The 21,381-nt window shown below is 44.2% G+C and overlaps 1 non-coding gene across 1 annotated transcript; it reads right to left on the bottom strand.

Annotated features, from left to right (window-relative positions):
- Positions 1 to 20,859: 20,859 nt before the first annotated feature.
- Positions 20,860 to 20,966, bottom strand: LOC133089352 (U6 spliceosomal RNA). The gene has a single exon (XR_009700714.1). It is a non-coding gene; the product is annotated as a U6 spliceosomal RNA (small nuclear RNA).
- Between the last annotated feature and the right edge of the window lie 415 nt (positions 20,967 to 21,381).

Below are 21,381 nucleotides of genomic sequence, written 5' to 3'. Positions count from 1 at the left end.
TTGTTTTTAACACTATGAGATAAGCATTTTATCTACATTAAGTCAAGAGCTATTTTGCAGGGTCCTTTTGGGTATTCCTTCTTCCCATTTTACAGGTGAAGCAACAAAGTCACATGGCTAGTCAGTGGTGGGCTGAGAATATAATATTGTTAGTAATATCCATCAACACTGAGTTCTCATTTATTTATTTATGCATTCATTCAGTAGATGTTTACTGAGTACCTGCTGTGTACCAGACACTGTGAGTTAGCTGGAGATACAGCACTGAACAAGAGAGATCAATGTCCTTGATCTTACAGTTGGCTGGCAAAGATGTCATGACCTTTTGATGTTCAGGTTCATTGAGTCTGATGTAAAAGAAATTCTAGGGACTGTGAGCCTTTGTGATACAAGGGACTTGGGTCTGAGGTGTCAGGGGAAGCTGTCCTGAGGAGTGACCTCAAGGGGGTGGTCCTGGAAGATACGAGGAACTAAACAGGTAAACTGAGGTAGAACCTTCTAGCCAAGGGAAGACAGGTTAGAGGGCAGAAAAGAGCATGATGTGATCAAGGGAGACGAAGAGGCTTGAAAGATGAGGTTTCCATCCTGTATCTCATTTCATCCCCTCAACAACCATAAGGGAGATATTATTACTATCCTCCTTTAACAGATCATGAAACTGAGGCTAGCTGAAGTGGTTTGCCCAAGGTCACACACCCGGCAATGGATTAAACCCAGTGAAATGACTCCCCTGCTTATGCTGATTCTAAAACACATGGTGTATCTGACAAGGCCTCTGTGGTCAGACCTTTTGAAGAGGCTAAAAATGAGAAATGTGGCCAAGAACTAGAGAGCTTTGAATCCTGAGGCTCTGAGCTGTGGAGCCTGAGGGGCACCAGCAGTAGGAACAGCAGAAGCCTAGGCAACTGTTGAAGAATTTTATGCCATGGGCCTCTCCTGCCTGTAGAAATGGCAGGCCCTGGGGTCTATAGATGACAGCATCATATCCCCGTTCCTAACATTGCCTTGGGGACTCCCCAGACCCCCCAAGAGTCTGGATCTGAAATTGTCTTAAGGTCCTGTGTTTGCACATGCTTAGGTGTTGCCTCCGCCAGGAAGCCTTCCTTGAACACTTCAAGCCTGGTTAGATGCCCTTTCTTTGATCCTCCCACATGCACCCTCACTTCCCTGCTCCCTGCCTTGGCAGTTCTTCTTTTTCATCCTGAACCACACTGTATTTTTTTTTTCCTTTGATCTTCAAAAATGGCAATTTTAATAGTTCACTATAATGAATACGCAGATGGCAGATGGACAAAACTGGCCATGACTGAACCAAAGCTGAGATTATGTCATGACTAAGGACTGTGATTAATCCAATTTTTAAAAAACTTTTATTTTATTTATTTATTTTTTATGCAGCAGGTTCTCATTAGTTATCTATTTTGTACAGATTAGTGTATACATGTCAATCCCAATCTCCCAGTTCATCATCCCCTCCCTCACTTTCCCCCTTTGGTGTCCATACGTTTGTTCTCTACATCTGTGTCTCTATTTCTGCCTTGAACCACACTGTATTACGTGTATTTGTTCACTAGGTTGCCAACCCCTCTCGAAGGTGGGCTCCTCAAGGGTAGAGCTTGGGTCCCATTCATCTCCGTGTCCAGTCTGGCCCAGGGCTCCCTGGTGCTGGCTGATGATGAGTGAGTACTCCATTTTCCATCTCTATTGGAGGGAAGGCAGCCTTGGGAATTCAAGGGCTAAATAGCTCTCATTAGCCCAAGGGTAGTCCACACTGGAAATCAGATCAGCAGTGGGAAATGTGCAGAAGAACCCAGAGAACATGCTTTAGCTTCTAGGAGAGAGGCCACCACACCTGCTTTAAAGTGGGCATTGCCCACGTGGGGTGTTTCAACCTCAGGTGAGACGCTGGGGAGATAGAGCCCGGGCTGGAGAGGGTGGGGCTGGAGAGGAAGAGCTGCATTTCCCAAATGGTTTCCATCTGCTCTGCCGGTGTCCATACTCTTGGAGTGATATCACATTTAACACCCTCTTGCCTGTGCATCCATGGCATAAACTTATACTGAGCGCCTACTGTGTGCCAGTCACTCTGCGCTCTTCTGGGGAAATAGAAATGAAGCCATGAGTCTATTTGGGGGAGAAGAGAATGAAAACAGATGTGATGCAAGTGCTTTACATAAGAAGGAAGACTTTTAGAAACTCAGAACCAGGGGTGAGTCACTTTGGGTGACCTGGAAGAGATCTGCAGAGAGATAACATTTTAGGTGGGTCTTAAAGGACAAGTAGGAGCTTGAAGGGGAAGCGAGGTGCCCCTGGAAGAGGAAACAGCATGAGCAAAGGCCCAGAGGAATGCTAGGATATGTCCCATCTAGGGGCCAAGTTGGTTCACTGTGGCAAGAACGTAGGGCACTCTTGGGGGGTGGGGCAGAAGGAAAGAAGGCCACAGCGACAGATGTCCTGGCACGTGGACTTACCCTTTGCAGAGTCACAAGCACAGTGTCTGCTGTGAAACAGATAGGAGGTACTGACCCCTGAGTGGGAATCAGCATTTTCCACTTCTTCCCATATACGAAAAGAGCCCAGTGGCCAGCGGAAGAAGCTGGATAGGCGTTGGTATGGACGGTGTGGCCAGTGCAGTGCAGGAGCCCACAGGGCTGCCGTATTAGGGGTGACAGGGGTCCCACTATAGGAGGGCCTGGCATGAGCTCCGATTAGAATGAGAGCCAAGAGCCTCGGCAGCAACGTCTCCCCTCGGTGCTGCCCCTGCTTCCTCCAAGTGAGAGCTGATAAAATGTTCTCCAAGAAGCACAGCCTAGGGAAAGAGGCAGAAGGGCGGCGAGGGCAGGGAGAAGGGCACCAAAAGGGATGTGGGGCTCTGTGCACCTGCAGTCCGTTGTCCTGGCTCCGAGCAAAGCCACCACGAGCAGAACCCACGGCTGCCGTGGCTCCCTGAGAAAATGCATTGGCAATACCCAGGCTGCAGGAACTGCATCGCTGCTTGCATACAGGCACCTGTCCCAGCCCAGATCTCCCCACTTACCTCGCCAAAGCCTCTGCCCTGAGCTGTGTGCTGGGGAGGAGTGGTTGCATTGGACTTTGAGCTCAGGCTGTACGTTTCTTCAATAACTCACATGTTTCTGACCCCACGTTTGGAAGTCTGAGGTCTCTGGTTCCCCCATTCCACCCTCATAGCCTCCCAAGCTCCATTTCATTTCCTTGCACCTTATGCTGTGTGTCTAAAGCCTTCTCAGTAACGTGAGCTCACTGAGGATCTAGACTGTGTCTTACATATATCTGTATGCCTGGCCTCTTGCATGACGCCAGCGCTGGAGATGAGAAACAGACAAATATCCACCCAGTAGTTTCTGAAAACAGGCAAAACTGGTGATGATATGCCTTAGTATCCATGGGGAGGACCTACTCCTTTCCTGATTGATTCTCAGTCCCCTCACTTCTTAGAAGACACTTTCTGCTTCAACCTTCTTAATACACCCCCAGGCTGGCTGTGGATAGATGTTTCTTGCCTCTCTCTCTCTCTCTCTCTCTCTCCATCCATCCATCCATCCATCCATCCATCCATCCATCCATCCATCCATCCATCCACCTATCCACCTATCCATTCATTCATTCTAGATACTTTGTTAGAGCAGTTTTAGGTTTACAGAGAACTTGAGCAGGTAATACAGAGAATTCCCATATACACACCCCCCACCACACACCGAAATTTCCCATTATTAACATCTTGCATTGCTGTGGTACATTTGTTACAATTGATAAACCAATAATGATACATTAGTATTAACTAAAGTCCATAGTTTATATTAGAGTTCACTCTTTGTGTTGTACAGTTCTATGACTTTTATAAGTTTTGACAAATGTCATGTATCCACCATTACAATATCATACAGAATAGTTTCACTGACTCGAAAATCCCCTGTGCTCCTCCAATTCATCCCTCCTTCCCCCTGAACTGCTGACAACAACTGATCTTTTTATTGTCTTTATATTTTTGCCTTTTCTAGAATGTCTTATAGTTGGAATCATATAGTATGTAGCCTCTTCAGACCAGCTTTTTTCACTTTGCAATATGTATTTAAGGTTCCTTCATGTCTTTTTGTGGCTTAATAGGCTTATATCTTTTAATTGCTGAATGATATTTCATTATATGGATGTATCACAGTTTGTTTATCCATTTACCTATTGAGGGATATCTTGATTGTTTCTAAGTATTAGCAATTATGAATAGAGCTGCTATATATCTTCATGTGCAGGTTTTTGTATAGTCTTAAGTTTTCAACTCATTTGGGTAAATATCCAGGGGCATGATTGCTAGATCATCATAAGACTATGTTGAACTTCGTAAGAAACCACCAAACTGTCTTCCAAAGGTGCTGTTTCATTTTCCGTTCCCACCAGCAATGAATGAAAGTTCCTATTGCTCCACATCCTTGTCAGCATTTGGTGTTGTCAGTATTTTAGATTTAACCATTCTTTTGTTTTTCCAATTGAAGTATAGAGTTGATTTACAATGTTGTGTTAGCTTCCGGTGTACAACAAAGTGATTCAGATACCTATATATTCCAGCCATTCTAATATGTGGGTAGTGATATTCCTCTTCTTTTTACTCTTGCCTCCAGTGCTCTGCTGTCTGTCAGGCACCCTCACAGGGTATTTATGTCTTCATTTCATACAGGACAAAATTAAAAACCACTGAGATAAGTACTTGCCTAAAGTCCCACTGCTGATTACTGCATCTTCATTTGAACCCAAATGGGTCTGATTCCAAATTCACTGCTCTTTTTCACTACTTCACTCTCCATTGAACATTAAACACACAAGTGAGACAACATGCCATATGCTACCCATGTAACCCAGAGACAAGGAAAATCTTTTAGTTAAAAATATCTATGTAATTCACTTAATTGACTGGAGAATGGGTTCATTTTGATTGGCATGGATAAACCATGACTTCAAATAGAATTTCAACTCAAAACTCACCTGATTCAACACACTCTTTTCCCAAGTGAAGAATCTGAGGCTGCATTTTTTGGATGAGGCACTATTATTGGGTCTGTAGAGGAACGGGCCTGAAAAGTAGGGTCCTGGAATTGGAGACTAGGCCAAACATGGGAGTCATGAGCTTTCAGAAGTGAGCTCAAACTCAGGGATGCATCCAGTCCAGGCCCACAGGGAAGAATGGTCTCTGGAGAGCATGGTGATGGGAAATTGGTGATGTAGAAAAATTTTGCTCCAGGGCAGGGAGGTCTGGCCATGGTGGCTACATGCCAGGTCCTGTGCTGAGTGCTGAAGGGAGAGATGAATTAGACAAGTGCAGAACATGGTTGTTTAGTAATCAAGAGTGTACATTATGGGGTCAGACTCATGAGTTTGAATTTCAGTTCTGTCACTTAATAGCTGTATGATCTTGGGCAAGTGGAAAATTCTCCAAGCCTCACTTTCTTCATCCATGGACTGGGAAGAGGAATAGTACCTTCCTCCTTACATTGCTGTGAGTATTAAATAAGACAAAACACGTAGAACACTTAGCATAGCCTTGGTGTATAGAAAATTCTCATTACATTTTAGTCATCGTTATTATAAGAAGGAGGTTCAGCCACACCGGGGTTCACTGTTGGAGTGGGATTAGAGGCAGGCTGATTTAATGTGGAGTGTCCTGAGTTAAGGTCCCTTTGGTGAGGGGCATGACAGGTTCCAGAGTCTGGCATACAGCCGAATCTTTAAAAGTGAGTCACGTGGCTCCGGCAGTGGTGTGAAAAGGACAGGAGGCAGTCGGGCATCTCAGTCAGAGAGGAAAAGTGGCTTGCCCCAAATCACAGTGACTCAGTGTCTGATTCAAGACAAGGACTCCCTCCTGCAAGACTTTGTCCTAGCAGCTCTGTCTCCTTGAAAAGAGTAACTCCCAGGTACTTTGTCATCTGCCTGATAAACAACTAGCCACTATTCAAGACTCAACTCCAGAGAGTAACACACTGGCTAAGGACAAGGCTTTGGAGTCTGTCTGACCTGTGTGCAAACCGTGCTTTTTGTCTTACTGGCTGTGTGGTTTTTACCTTTTTAAGTTTCTGTTTCTTCATCTATAAAACAGGGCTAACGATAGTACCTGCCTCATGGGGTTGTTGTGGGAATTAAATCATATAATGTATGTAAGGGGCTGAAATGTGGTGTAGTGTAACTGTGTCCTCCAGAAACATATGTTCAAGTCCTAACTTCCCTGTACTGTGAATTTAAATGTATTTGGAAATAGGACTTTTTGAAATGATATTGTGTTGGATTGAGGGTGTGTCCTAAATTCAAAGACTGGTATCCTTACAAGAAGAAGAGACACACAGAACAGAAAGGTCGTATGATGAAGGAGGATGCAGAGATTGGAGTGATGCAGCTACAAGCCAAGGAACACCAAGGGTTGCTGGGAGACACTAGAAGCTAGGAGAGAAGCATGGAACAGATTCTCCCTTAGAGCCTTCAAAAGGAGCCAACTCAGCTGACACCTTGATTTCCGGCATCCTGAACTTGCGAGAATACATTTCTGTTGTTTTAAGCTACCCAGTTTTTGGCAATCTGTGAAGGCAGCCCTGGGAAATGAATACACATGACGAGTACTCAGTAAAGGGCAAGCATTAGCATTATTATCATCTCTGAAGCTTTCTTTACACTCTGGGCAGAACGGAATCCCTCTTCCTTGATGTCCCACTATATCCTGTATGACTCTGACACTCTTTAGGGGAATTATTTGCTTATATACTCATCTCTGACATTGCACTTTTAATCCTTGGAGGGCAGGGAATGTGCATGGCTCACCTTGTGTCTGCAGTGCCTAGCCCAGGGCCTGGCACAAGAGAAGGCACTTAGCAAAGATTGGGCAAGAACCCGGGTTTTCTGGCTAGGGAGCGCCCAGGTCCCTGTCAGCCTCCTACCTTGATGGAATACTCCATGACTGAAGGCAGGGCATCTGGTACCCCTCCCCCAGCTTTCTCCCACATCTGGCTGAATTAGGTGTGAATGAATGAAAACCATAAGGATCCCATTTGCTCTCCCCCTGCTTCTTTTTAAGCCATGTGCATTTAGAATTAATCAGCCAAGCATGACTGAGAGTTTTGACAAACCCAAAATACTAGAGAAAGAGTTCAAGATGTTTTGATGACCCTCAGTGCAAAAATGGTTAAGCTGTTGGCCCAAGCGTTTGTTGTATCTGAGACCAGTGAAGTTTTGGACAACAGCAGCCCACCCCAATCTCCTAGGTGAGGGGGCAGATACATACGGGGACTCTGATGGCCTGTTTCTCCCAGGGATACTTGACCACAGGACTCATACTGCCTGGGCAGCAGCCAGTGCCAGATGTGCCAGAAAGTCAGAAAGCTGAGCATCTGCCCAGTGTCAGAGCTGCTGCCCTTGGCTCAGGACTAGGGTCCTAAATGCTGCAGTCCTGGGCAAATCTGATGCTAGTCACTGCTCCCAGGGTTTAGATTTCAGTTCTGGAAGTTCATGATGACAGGTGTAATGCAGAGACTTGTACAGCCAGACCCAGCTGGAGGTGAGAGTCAAGGGGTCAAATGGCTTAAAAATCGATGCACAGCCTTCCCTCTAAGAAAACAAATGAGTCTTCTTCTTATGACAAAAACCGTAACTGCTTTTTTTGTGTATGTGAAGAATGATTGTAGACCAATTTATTTGGGGAAAAAACCCACTTATAACTCCACCTTGCAGAGATACCCACCATTAACACTTTATTACGTAGCTTTCTAGACATTTTCTATGCATATGTACATATTGCCTATAGCATATAAACAATCACATTGTACTTTGATCAGTTCTCGGAATAGAAATGATGTTCCCCAAACTGAGTAGAGGGATACTCCAATTACATGTATAAACATCCAATTTTTAAAATAAAATTGGGACAAGAATTGGGAGTATAAGGTCATGCTTTTTGTACCCTGATTCTTCAGCTATTTAGCCTTCAGATTTTGGCTTAAATGTTATTTCCTTGGAAGCTTTCTTGACTGGGCCAGGGTACACGCTCTCCCAGTTTCCGTGTTCATATCATGATGTCTTGCAATGCAATTAGACATTAAACATTTCCATGTATAATTTTTGGCTCTCCTGCTGGACTAAAACTTAGGCAGGCCAAGACTCGAACCTCAACACAACCCACACTTCTCTCCAGCCCTGCACCTGACAGTTGACAGTCCCTAAGCTCCAGGGTGAATAGGAGGCCTGGAACCCTTGACAATGGACCGTTGCTCCATAGACACCTAATATCCCTGTGAACATCTTCTCAGTCTTCCCCAAAGGAGCCTGCTGCCCTTTAAACCCAGTAACTGTATCCCAAGGAAAAAGATGTGGCCAACCTTCTGGAATTCTCTTTGATACTGGCTCCAAGCTAAAGCTAGGGATTCAGAGCTGTACTGTGGTTCACCGTTTAAAATGAGGGGTGGGGGAGGACTTTTGCAGGCCAAGAGATAAATCGAGATCTCACTTGAGTTCCCTTCCTGGAAGGAAACCTGAGCACTAAATCTCCTTGTCATTATTACCCTAGTCTGGATACATAGCCAGAATGGATATCTTCAGCAACTGACCAAAATTCCACACAGCTTCCTGACCCATGGGAAGACCTACTATGGAGAAAGGACAGCGTAGAAGCCATTAACATTCACCAGTTACACAAAAAGCAAGACATCAAAAGCAATACTGCATTTCTGAGTAGAGCTGAAGACACTATCACAACTATCAAAGGCTTGAAAGATATAGGCAGGTTGCCTCCTAACTCATCCCCACTTAATTTTTCCATTTGCCAGGGTAAAAAGATCCTTGAGATGATAATGGTTTATCACACATGTAATTAGGTGAACCCAACTGAGCTGCTGTTTCAGATGTGGTCTCCTTCTGGAACTAAGCAATAGAGCCCCTGACATTGGATATGCAGCTAATGAACACGCAAATGCATTTTTCTCCATTCTGAGTCAAGGTGAACATCAGAGGCAATTTGCTCACATCTGGTAGGGAGAGCACTAATGTATTTACTATCCTAAATTCTCCAGATCCGTGCTACAATTTATTCTGCCGGATCTTGATGGACTCATCATCTTACAGGACATCATGATTGTCCAGTAGCTTGGTAACAGTACGGCACCTTGGTACAATGAATATCTTAAGCTGAAGGAGTTTGAGAAAATGGCAGAAGCAGGAAGGTCAGTCTGACCTTTGACCCCTCCCCTGCCCCTCCACCTACTTCTCCCCAAAATGGCTCATAAAACTCGTCTGTGAAAGGTACCCTCCCTGTACCAGAAGGCAAGGAGACATTCTTACCATCAGAGATGGGGGTTTTGGGGTTAAGAAATCTGTACAAATCTGTACAGTCAAACCTTGTTAGCTAACTCTTATCTTCCCAGTTACTTCTTCACTATTTACTACCCCAGCCCAAACTCCTTTGTCTTGTCAATTCTTCAGAAATTTATTGTTTCTCTGTCTAAAAGATGTAAAATTTTCCTGCTCTGGTTACTTCTTTGGGTCTTGATTCTCTTGTGATTGCTCCCATGCACATGTAAAAGTTCAATAAAACTTGTATACTTTTCTCTTGTTTATCTGTCTTTGCCAGTTAAATTTTCAGACCCAGCCAGAGACCCTAAAAGGGTCAAGGAAAACTTTTTCCTCTCCTATAGTGGGTAAGACCTAGAAATGACAGATACCCTAGATGTTTGGCAAGATGCATTTGTGCAGAGGGTGAGCTGTACATCCTGTGAAATTGAGTCCCTATACAGTTCCAGTGACCTGGAGCGGAGTTAGCAAACTCTCTCTGTGAACGGTCAGATAGGAAATAATTTTAGCTTTGGACACGTTGTGTCTCTTGCAACTACTCACTTCTGCTGTTGTAGTGATAAAACAGCCATAGACAATATGCAAACAATAAGCATGACTGTGTTCCCACAAATTTTTATTTACAAAAATAGGCTGTGGGCTTGATTTGGCCGGCTGGTCTTAGTTTGCAGAGCCCTCCCTGACCTAGTGCATGTCAGACATCTCCTCCAAGGACAGTATGGTCTCTCCTGTTCTCCATTCCACTATGAAGGAGGCATGATGGTAATTGGGTCTCTGAAAAATTTGGGGCTCAGTTGATGCCACATTTGGGTGTATTGCTCTCACCCATTTGTCAAGTGACCTGAAAAACTGGAAGCTTCAAGAGAGACCCAGATTAAAAGAAGGATCTCTAGCTCTTCCAAAGTGCAGTCTGGGTGGCTCTCTGATCAACTCTTCTGACCTGGGGATACAATAGGCTTGATATGTCTACAGTAAACCAAGATGCTAAATGGTCTCATGTGAGAACACCATTCTTACCTTCCTGAGCCTCTGACTCTTTCCTCAGTACTCTGCCTAGGCAGTTTTGGTACCTCTTGCTCATGTACTATAGGCCAAATTTGTGTTCAAGCTTCAAAGAGCCATGCCAGCTGCCTTAGAGGCCTCCTGACTTTTTATAGCAAATCTTGAATAGATAGTTGGCTAACTGAGCTGTCATTTTCTTTTTGTCAGGGCTTCTAAAACTGTTGACCACAGCTAGCCAAATCTACAGTCCTTATAGTTACCACCACCATCATGTCATTCAATGTCCCCATACTTTCTTTACCTCCTTCCAACCCACCTCTGTCTTGGTGCTTCATATGTCTTGGGATTATCACCACCCCACTCACCACCAGCAGGGGATTTCTTATCACCATCTGACTTATGAGTATTACAGTTCCAGAATCCCATCTGGAAGACCTGCTTTCCAAGACCACTTTTTACAGCAATTTTCATAGATTAGGTTATCCCAAAAAGTAGATCCAGAGACAAGTGCCTATGGGCAGGTTATTGATATTGTGAGGTGATTCCAGGGAAAATGGGTGGGGGTCTGGGAAGAGGAAAACAGGGATGGAGGGAAAGCCAATATCAGGTTGTGTTATTGAGCTGACCACCACTGTGGGTGATTGGGGCTTTCCCACTGGGACCCTCTGAGAATTTCAGAATTATCCACCCAAGTGATGAAAAAAAGAAGCATTTGTCTATTGCTTCCGTGGAGTGCTGCTACCCTCTTTCTAGGTTTGCCTATGCCTGACAACTGAATGGGCCCCTGTAAGCATCTCACACCAGTAGTCAGAGAATGCTAGGGCAAAAAGCCTGAGGTTGATGGTGGGGCTGAGGCCATCAGCTGTCAGTCTAAACCTGCAGGCTCGTTGCTGCAGGAATAGGTGGAATTGAGGCTAATTGAGAGGATGCGAGGCAAGTAAAAGAGGTGATGGATACACCGTGCCTGGGCTCATGGCTTCTCCACTCCACACTTCCTACCACTGCTAATGCCCAGTTGCGCCCCACAGACCAACCCTAAGTCCTTGATATGTACAGTGAAAGAAATAAGGCAGTGGACGGATGATTATGACAATCCTTGGTTTTATCATAATCTCCTTTGTCAGCTGACCTTAAAGGACAGTGAAATATCATGTTGAAGATTTGGATATTGCAACGGGTGGGAGGTAACCGATGGCAAGGTTGGGGTGTCGTTTTTCAGATGTGGTCTGTGTTCTGAATGGGTGACCATAGATTTAGGAACTGAGAAGTGGAAGTGGGGTGGTACTTTTTATGACTGAACTGAATGACTCACTCTCAGCATGTTTCTTCTTGGTTTGGGGTTCTGTGGTTTGCTGAACCTTAGAAAGTACCCAAGGAAGGAATGATCTCACTGGGGAAATAGTCATTCTTCTACAAAATTGGACGTTATGGAGGTTCCCTGGCCACTTTGGGCTCCTGGAGCCATGAGGTAAACAAAGGAAAAGAGCTTGGCTTGTGTGGTTGACCTTGACCATTGAGGAGAAACTGTGTTTGGGCTACACAGTAGGGAACAGAGAGGAATATGGATGGAACTCCGGTGATTCCTCTGTTCTTCTCATATTACCATGTACTCTTGTACAGGCTTTTGCAAGAGACCGTTAGACCCTTACAGAAACAGGGCCACCAAGGACCGAGATGTTCTGAGAATAAAGTGTTGGGTCACCTCATTAGAGAAGATCTCTGATAAGTTGTGGTACTGGCAAAATACGGGGGAAGTATGTATGCATAGTGGATGGGGGACCTCATATAAGTTAGCTCTGGATTTGTGTCCACTTACAGAAGAGAGAACTGTATCCTTTATCTCTATTTTCTTGCTTGTTGGGGGAAGGGGCTCTGGGATTGAATAGGGTGAAGCTAGGAATGAAGGCTTCATTTTCTTCCTTCATCTCCTTCTGATTAAAACTTTGATTGGGGCTCTGCCTTCAACAAGCTCTGCTCCCCAAACTGGGGTTTACATATGCCTAGGGCTACGTGGCCATATGCTGGAAGACATAAAACCATCTGCTGTGTATTCATTCTACTTGAAGAGGTAGGAAAACATTTTAAAAACAGTTAAAGCCAAAATTATATTACGAAGCAGAATGTAAACTGCACGTGATTTTTTTTGAAAGGAGAAATGATGAGTTTCAAATAAATTTTATGTTTATAAAAGGCTGCTTTGGACTTCAGCTCTCCCTTGTTTCCTGCTGCCTCTCTTTTGGAGTACGTGCTTTCACGGACAAGGTCGCACAGTATTGATGTGCGGTACTAACACACTCCCTGTCTTCCGAGAAGTGGTCCTTGCCTCCTTCTACAAGCTTTTCTCCTACCACTTGCCACCACATTTCCCAGCCTTGGTCACACCCAACACCCAACTGTTCCTGTTCTCCCAATGTGCACTGACTTTCACACCGCTATGCTTTTTGCCCTCTTTCTTGTAAGATTTTTTTCTTTCTGAACCATCTTCAGAATCCAGCTTTGTGCCCTGTTCTCTAAAGCTTTGTCTCATACCACCTCTCCCCCAAAGTCAAGATACTAGTTAAGGGAATCATTTTTTCAAGTACCTCGTTTATAGTACTTAACACCCGATCTGTCCTGGTTTCCAGATGATTGCTTGTGACTGTTGGTCTGCATATTATTGTTTATGTGACTGTTTCCCTCATGAGGCTGTTAGAGATGAAGATAAATCCAAGCCCGTGACTATTTCCCTAGCACCAAGCATCCTGCCTGGCAAAAAATCCCCCTCAAGTACGTCTTAAGATATTTTTGCTGAATAACTGAACAAATTGATAAGGGAATGACCCTTGGGACCCTGGACTGCTCTCTCTGCTGACTGGTGCTGGTGGTGGGGTTTCTGGTACCACAAACAGCTGCCCCATTTAAATTATTTACTCTTTCATTTTCTCTAAGCCCCAAAGACCTCGAGGCACAATAACCTCTTCGCCTGCATGAGTTTTGCAAGTCATCAGTTTCTGACCATGGCCCATTTCCTTCGTCAAGGGGAGAAAGTGATTCCGGGCAGTCTTCTGAATTTACAGAGCAAAGCTATCCAGATGTGTCTGGCCTACCTCTCTCTGCTCCCTCTCCCTCACAGCTCCCCCATTTTTCCCTCCAAATGAAATTCATTCCTGGCTGAGGGGAGAGAGGAAGGATTAAGGGGTGCAGCTTCTTTCAAGCTTTGGGGGAGGGCAGATGGTTCCTGTGAGTGTTTTCTTTCCACACAGATTTTGTTCCTTAAGGCAAAATGCAGGCTGTGTAACCCAGGCTGGTTTTGCATCAGCCCCTGGCGTGTGGAGGGCCCCCTACCCCAGGCTGGGTCAGTGCAGGGCAGGAAGAGACCTGCCTGTTGCTGGCTTCAGAGTTAAGAAGTGTTCTGGGGTCCAGGATGGAAGCGTTGTGCCCTCCTCACAGCTGGGCTGAGTTCATGTTTCTTGCAGTGAATCATGTTCAGAAGTAACTCTTGGAGATCAGTGAGTTCGTAAAGAGCCAGGCAGGGAATTCTAGAAGAGTTAGGACTGAAGTTTTGATTTGAAAAATGGAGGTGGTTTGTTGAGAAGGAGAGGACAAAGATGGGCATTCTAAGCAAACAACATAGCGTGAATGTGACATTTACCAACAATTTGGTAAATTTCAGTCCAACAAATATTCCTTGAGTACCTAGTGTTAAAAATGATTAAAGAAGACAATGGAGGTGATAACAAACTTCATGAAACAGACAGTTTCCATTCATAGAACTGCAGAGTGGGGCAGTAGGCAGGAAGATTTTATAGGATTAAGAATAAAGAACAAGGAAGAGAAAAATAGAAAACATCTCATTGGCTGGGCCCACACTGTCAACCTTGTTTGTGGTGAGAAGGAACAAGGAAATAAGTATAGAGCCCAGAGCTGGCTTGGCATTTGGGGACTGGCTGACCGGATATACTGCGGTTTCTTGGCAAACGGAGCATTTACAGGGGCACGAAAGTTATCTATGTTTTGGTTTGCTGACGTGGCACCCTGGGCAGGAATGGCTCCATCTTGGGCCTAGAAAGTTATTTCCCCACCAGTATGTGTCAGACACGTGTGTTTATGGATCTGTCCCCCATCAGGCAGTAAGTCACTAGCAGACAGGGGCTGCCTGCTTTGCAGCTACATAATAAGGATTCAAAGAGCTTGGCAGATTAATGATGGATCATTTCCTCTGCACCAGGCCCAGTGCTGGATGGCAGGGATCAGAGTTGAATATGGTTTCTGAAGTCAAGCTCACAGCCTAGCAGCTACAATGATGTAGATGTGTGTCTACAAAGTTCAGAAAAACACAGAGAAGAGAGTGATCGATTCTGTCCAGTGGGGTCAAGGACATCTAAGGAGAATATGAGCCTGAACTGAATTTTGAAGGAAAATAGGATTTCTTTGGCTGGATGGGGAAGGGGGTTTTAGGCTGAGGAATAGCAAAGACTCAGATGTATAAAACAGTATGTGCATATGGCGGGGAACAGTAAGTAGCTTGTATTTTCAGAGTGTTCATTCAACAATTATTTCTTAAACACCTACTATGTGGCAGGAACTGGTCCAGGGACAGGAGTAACCAAGGCAAACCCATTTCTTTCTTGCTGTATTAGTTTGCGTGGGCCGCCATAACAAGGTACCATAGACTGGGTGGCTTGAAAAACAAAAATTATTTTCTTGGGGTTCTGGAGGCTAGAAGTCTGGGATGGAAGTGTTGGCAGGATTGGTTTCTTCTGCGGCCTCTCTCCTTGGCTAGTGATGGCCATTTTCTCACTGTGTCTTCCTATGGTCTTCCCTCTGTATGTGTCTCTGCCCTAATCTCTCCCTCTTATAAGGATACCAGTCATATTGCATTAGGGCCCACCGTAATGATCTTGTTTTAACTTAATTGCCTCTTTCAGAATCCTATCTCCAAATACAATCACATTCAGAAGTACTGGCGGTTAGAACTTCAACATATGAATTTGGGGGCACACAGTTCAGCTCATAACACTCTCAGGGGGTTTACATTCTAATGTGTGCTGGGTTTGAGGGGCAAAAAATGACTATACCAATAAACAAACTTTAGATAATTTTAGGTAATGATAAGTATTGTGAAGAAAATAAAAACAAGATAACAGCATAGAAATTGCCCATTCATCATTATATATCTGTATATTATAGCAAATATGTAAATATTTGTTTTTTTTCAGCAAATGTTGTTGGAAAACCTTTTCTGAGCCAGGATTTGGGTTTGTTGCTGGGGATCAAAAGTTCCCTCAGACACGATCCTTGCCCTTAAGCAGTTCACAGTGTAGTAGCGGAAACCTATGTGCACACAAGAAAACATAGGAGGAGACCCCATAGTGGGAGCATAGTGGTTCATCACTAACGCTTGAGCTGTTTCAGTTGGGTGAGAAGGGGTAGTGGTGGTGGGATACTCACTGGCATCATGTGGGAATGCCAGGGTCTTTGGGCTCTACCCAATGGGGAAAATCCATTTCCATCTTGGGTCCCAAGGATAAATTTCTTTTGCCATCAAAGGGAGTAGAATAAAACACTCTCCGATGATGGCAACCCAGGCTCAAGGTGGGGTGTCCTGACTCTTCTCTGCACCCGAGGTGCACTCTTCTCTGCACCTGAGACATAGAAGGCCAGGTCAGGGAGGACTGGCCAAGTGCCAGCTGGGTTAATTCATCATTAGCAGTAGGCATTTACTCTGGGCACCATGGTGGATAAAGGCTTGTGTTTACAGTGAACCTTGGACAAGCTCTGAAGCAGAGACTGAAAACACAGGTCCCCTAGGAAGTGGCTGTGTCAGCCCAGATCACTAGACAAGAACAGTAAGGGGAACTTAAGTTCTCCTAAGGAGAACTGCAGAAAGCAGGTGGTACAAGGGGAGGAGTCCATGGGGGTCAAACCGAGCCTGGGGAGGAAGCTCACTGATTCCCTAAGGAGGAGGAGCAAAGCCTCCATCAGTTGTTCAGGCTGGTGACGCACCAAGTTTAATGTGCCTCAGAATCTCTTGGAGATGATGGAGCCGCACTCGGCAGCATTTAGTAGGGGGTGTCTGCGTGGGACCCAGGAACCATCATTTTGAATAAGCTGCCCACCCACCCACGTTTAGGATGTAGATAGGTGGATTGCTGACCACACTATGAGGAATTCTGAATTATTAAGTACAAAAAGGACTTAAATTAACCGTATGATAAATTGTATATAGTGTTCTATTCTATGAGTAGTTTAGTCATTCTCACTTTAGTCTTTTAGGGCACAAAAGTCCCTAGTTAAAGCAGCTGTGCAAATATTGTGATATATAAATATATGCCCATACCAGGTAGACCCTGCCTGACAATCTCAGTTACTATTCTCCTGCCTGGAGCGGGCAAAATCAGATTTAAGCTCTTGTTCAGACTGCTGACTTGTGGGGTGCCCGAGGAGCAGACCAGGGGTGACATGACCACGTTGCTCAAGTTCCCAAAGCAACTGGAAGAGAGAGGGAGAAGATAGTGTATGTTGTTTCAATATGATTGCTCATAACATTTATTGAGTGCACGCTATGTGCCAGACACTTGAGTTCCCCCAGAAGCAGACACTCCTGGGATGAAGACTTGAACGGCAAGCAGTTTAATTGGGTAATGATCCTAAGAAACACCCACAGGGAAGTGAACAGGAAAGGGAAGGAAACCAGTAAGGAGTTACTGTGGACAGCTGGAGCCGTCTCACTGGGGTCCTCCGGGGTAGGGGGACCAACTGACCCACTTTACCTGGGGTCAAGAGGTTTGCTGAGATGAGGGGCTTTCAGTGCAAAATCCAGGGAAGTCCCAGGCAAATCTGGAAGCATTGGTCACCCAATCTGGGAGTCAGTGTATCCCATATGCCTAAGCTATCCCGACTGAGGGTGAGGAAACTGAACTATTCTTTATCCACCAACTCACCATCTGATTGGTCAGGGATGATGCAGTTTCTAGATTCCCAACCTAGAAAGGCAGTTTTTCCTTTACAGCTCCTGAGAAGTCCCAAGAGCTGAGTAAACCAGCCTGCTGATTGGTGCAGACACAAGAGTGGTTCTCACATTGCATCGCTGCCCACCTTTTCTTGCCTTGCTTTGCTTTTTCTTCACTCTCGCTGTCTGGGCTTCACTTCCCAAGTAAAGCATCAACACTGTACGTAATCCTTGCCTCAGGCTCTGCTTTCTAGAGAAGTTGGTCTAATTTGGCTGAATTATGGGAGACCTGAGTTCAAGTCTCAGTTACTTGGCTGACTTGCTCTGTCACTTTGGATAATTAATTTTTCTCTTCTGGACCTCAATTTTCCTATCTCCAGATGAGGAGTTGGAACTATATGATCTCTGAGGTCCTTCCCAGTCCTCATATTCTCTGATCTTATAAGATTCCCCTAAAAGAGCCTTGTGAGTTCCCTGCTAAGCACTAAGCTGCAAACTCCTTTCAACTCAGTCATATTTTTTCCCCATCACTGTTAATGCATCTTGGTTTCCTGGGCAATTTTTATTTAAAAGAAAAAAGGAGAGCAGGAGAAAGCAAGTTTGGAGACTCATAGCCCCTATGCCCCAAGGAGATTTTCCTAAAACAATCTCTCTCTCTCTCTCTCTCTTTTTTTTTTTTGGTGGGGGCAGGGGGAGACTTATTTTGCAAGGAAATTCAGTCATTCTAAAATGGCCTTTGAAACCAAAGACTATGGAAAAGTTGAAGGAAAAGCACAAAGTGATTGGGGATAAATAGTTCCATATGAGTTACTGGATATAATATTCCTCCTTGTACTACTCAGTGCTGGGTGAAAGCAGACACTGCATGCTTGGTGTGTGCTAACAGATGTGTGTTTAGGTTTAATGGGATTTTAGAAGGGTCAAGAATTCCCCCAAAGAGTACTTGCACCACTCTGCTCCCTGAGGGTCACGAGAAGCCACTCAAAATCTCACCTCCTTTTTGTTGCCAGGCCTTAAAAGTTTTATTCACTTCTTTCTATGGTAAGCAATTTGGAACAGTCAGAGGGTGGACAATAATAATAATGATAATAATAAGTAATAATATTAATAATAATATAATCAATACTGTTTATCGAATGTGTTGTGCATTAACTCATTTGGGTTTCACAAAGTGAGAAGTTCAGTAACTTGTCCAAAGTCACATGGTGGTGGAGGGGAAAGTGAACTTGGATCTGTTAGGCCCCAAAGTCTGTGCTGTGGTCACCTGTGAAATGTGAAGTGGGGCTGTGAATTGGGCAGTGGATTGGACCAGAGCCTTTTAGGTAGCTTCCAATTTGATGTTTGCTTCTTTGGGTAGTAGAGAATTAAACAGCTATTACGGGCCAGGCCTTATGGTTGCAAAGAGGAATCAAATATATCTCTGGACTTTTGGGAGCTGACACTCTAATAAGGAAGATAAGGTTTGTCACAGATGGGTCATTTATATTTTAGACACAGATAATTACCATCCAGCAGACAGGGGTGAATAAAAGGCCAGGGACAATTACAAGGAATACTGAGAGGCAGCGTGCTGCATTGGCAAGAGCCTTGGCTCTGGGGTTAGATCATGGTTAGAAATCTGGTTCTACTATTTCCTAGCTGTGTGACCTCTAGCAAGTTACTTAACCTCTCTGGGCCTCAGGCTCAAGAAAGTTATATTGTTTGAACAGGACTTTGAAGTTTGTGCAAGATTTGAGCATATGGAAATATAAAGGAAAGAAACACATTAAAATTAATAGAGTTGTAAGATTATGAGAGATTTCTTTAAAATTTTTTCTATGTTGGGGGACAAAAAACACACGCAAAAACAACGGCAAGTATTTATGAATTCTAGGGTTGGCAGCAGAATTGATTTTATTTTTGGAGGGAGGTTTCTTTATTGTTTAGGAGGAACATTGAAATAGGCTTTTGATTTTGGAGCAGCATGGCCAGAAGCTAGTCTGGAAGGAGAGCTTGAAGCAAAGGGAGTGGGTGGTAAATTGTTCTGCATTATCAGCTAGAAGGTGCTGTTTTCCTGGGTACAGGGCACATCATGATGGTGCCTGTAGTAGAGAGTGACTATTGTTTGAGAAATCAAACTGTTTCCTTTCCTATTGGGCACAAGTTGTCCTGTGTTTCCCAGCCTTTTTTGCAATGAGACACGACCACATGTTCCAGCTAATGGAATAAGGGGGGAAGTTTCACATGCCACTTGCAGGATTGGCCACAAAAATCTTCCTCATATGATTCCTTCTCTTGCCCTGTCCGCAGACTGGATGTTGATGCCCAGGGCAAACTGGCAACCACATATAGAAGACGGCAGATCCTCTGAGCCTGGGTCCCTGAATGACTCTGTGGAGCATAGGTCAATGGGCCCCTGCCCTCTCCCTGACTGGACTTTGTAAGGGTAGATGGAACTCTTCTTTTAAGCCTGTGGAATGTCAGAGTTTTACTCTAAAAGTAGATAGTGTTATCTCAGCTAGTATAATAACATATTTTGGGCATCTTCAGCAGTGCCCAGAGGGAGAGGATTGGGGCTCTGGAACCCAGAGAAGAGGAGATGAGAGGGAGTTCTCTATTATGAAGTTAGCCCAGATGGAGCAAAATGATGCCCTGCTTTGGCTGAGGATGGAGGTCCCTTATGTTGGCTAAGGATGTTGGTCTTTGGAATCAGCATCAACTGGGATTCATTTTTCCATTTTACTTTCCTGTTTTGTAGTGCCTTTGTAGTCCCCTCAGGACTTGAGTAGAGTTGGTCAAACACTAAGGTCTAGTGTCACCTGTGCTTTGGGGAATTAAGAGAAGATCAATGTCTAGGTGTGGGAAGACCAGGGAAGATGCAATGTCAGCTTGGGAAAGCTCGAATGGGCAGAATTGAATGGTAGAGAAGTTTGGAGCAGAGGTCTGGAGAGAGAGGTGGCTACCAAGAGAGGAAAAGCTATCCTGGATCCTCGGAAGTACCTGGTGGTGATGTGGGTGGAGTTTGCTTTTGCCCCTACAATTACTCAAGTTGAGGTTTTCACTGTGTTATGGCTGCTTAGATTCTGAAGGGGCTCTTTAGATATCTCTTTCCTGGGGAACTCTGGGATACTTGAGCTGCTTGTATTTTTAAAGTTTTCTTCAATGATTATTATTTTTTATAAAGGGGAAAAAAAACATGCTGAAAGAACATAAAAGAAAGCAATGAAAATGAAAGGATCTAGCATCCAGCATTGGGTCTAACAGATAGTGTGCGCTCAGTCAGTGGTGGCCTCCTCTATTCTAATGTTCATCATCAATTTATTTTTTTTATTAATTTTTATTTTTTGAAGTATAGTTGATTTACAATATTGTATTAGTTTCTGGTGTACCACAAAATGATTCAGTTTATATATGTATATATATACACACATTCTTTTTCATCTTCTTTTCCATTATGGTTTATCACAGGATATTGAATATAGTTCCCTGTGCTATACGGTAGGACCTTGTTGCTTATCCATTCTATGTACAATAGTTTGCATCTGCTAACCCCAAACTCCCAATCCATTCCTCTCCCACCCCCCTCACTCTTGGCAACCACAAGTCTGTTCTCTAAAAATATGGAACATTTCATGAATTTGTGCGTTATCCTTGCGCAGGGGCCATTCTAATCTTCTCTGTATCGTTCCAATTTTAGTATATGTGCTGCCAAAGCGAGCACCATCATCAGTTTAATCATAACGTCTTGGAAGGAGGAAACTGGCACTATTTTACTTGATTATTGTTGTCCATTGATTATCAGATGCATTCTGATTTTAGAAACATTTACATGTGAAAAAATGTGCCTCTGGGACTTAAGAAAGTAACCCCGGATAGTGATCTGCTTCCTGGTGTTAGAGCCACTAATTCTCCTGGGGTGGAGAAGGTTTCCCCAATGGTTGCTCTGAAACAGTTAATGTAATAAAAATCCAACTGTTTAGATCAAGTCACTGTCTTTGCTCTTGTGTTTAGAGTAAACACCAGTTTATTTATCACCAGTGCTTGAGTCGTGATTTATCAGCAGAGCTTGTATGGGTTCCTGGAAGTGGTATGACCCTGGTCTTGTTCACATACTCTGGTTCCTTACTTCCCCCCAA

This window comes from Eubalaena glacialis, chromosome 3 (assembly GCF_028564815.1).
Source record: "Eubalaena glacialis isolate mEubGla1 chromosome 3, mEubGla1.1.hap2.+ XY, whole genome shotgun sequence".
NCBI lineage: Eukaryota > Metazoa > Chordata > Mammalia > Artiodactyla > Balaenidae > Eubalaena > Eubalaena glacialis.
Note: the sequence above shows the minus strand (reverse complement) of the source record. Positions and strands in the feature narration are given on the sequence as shown.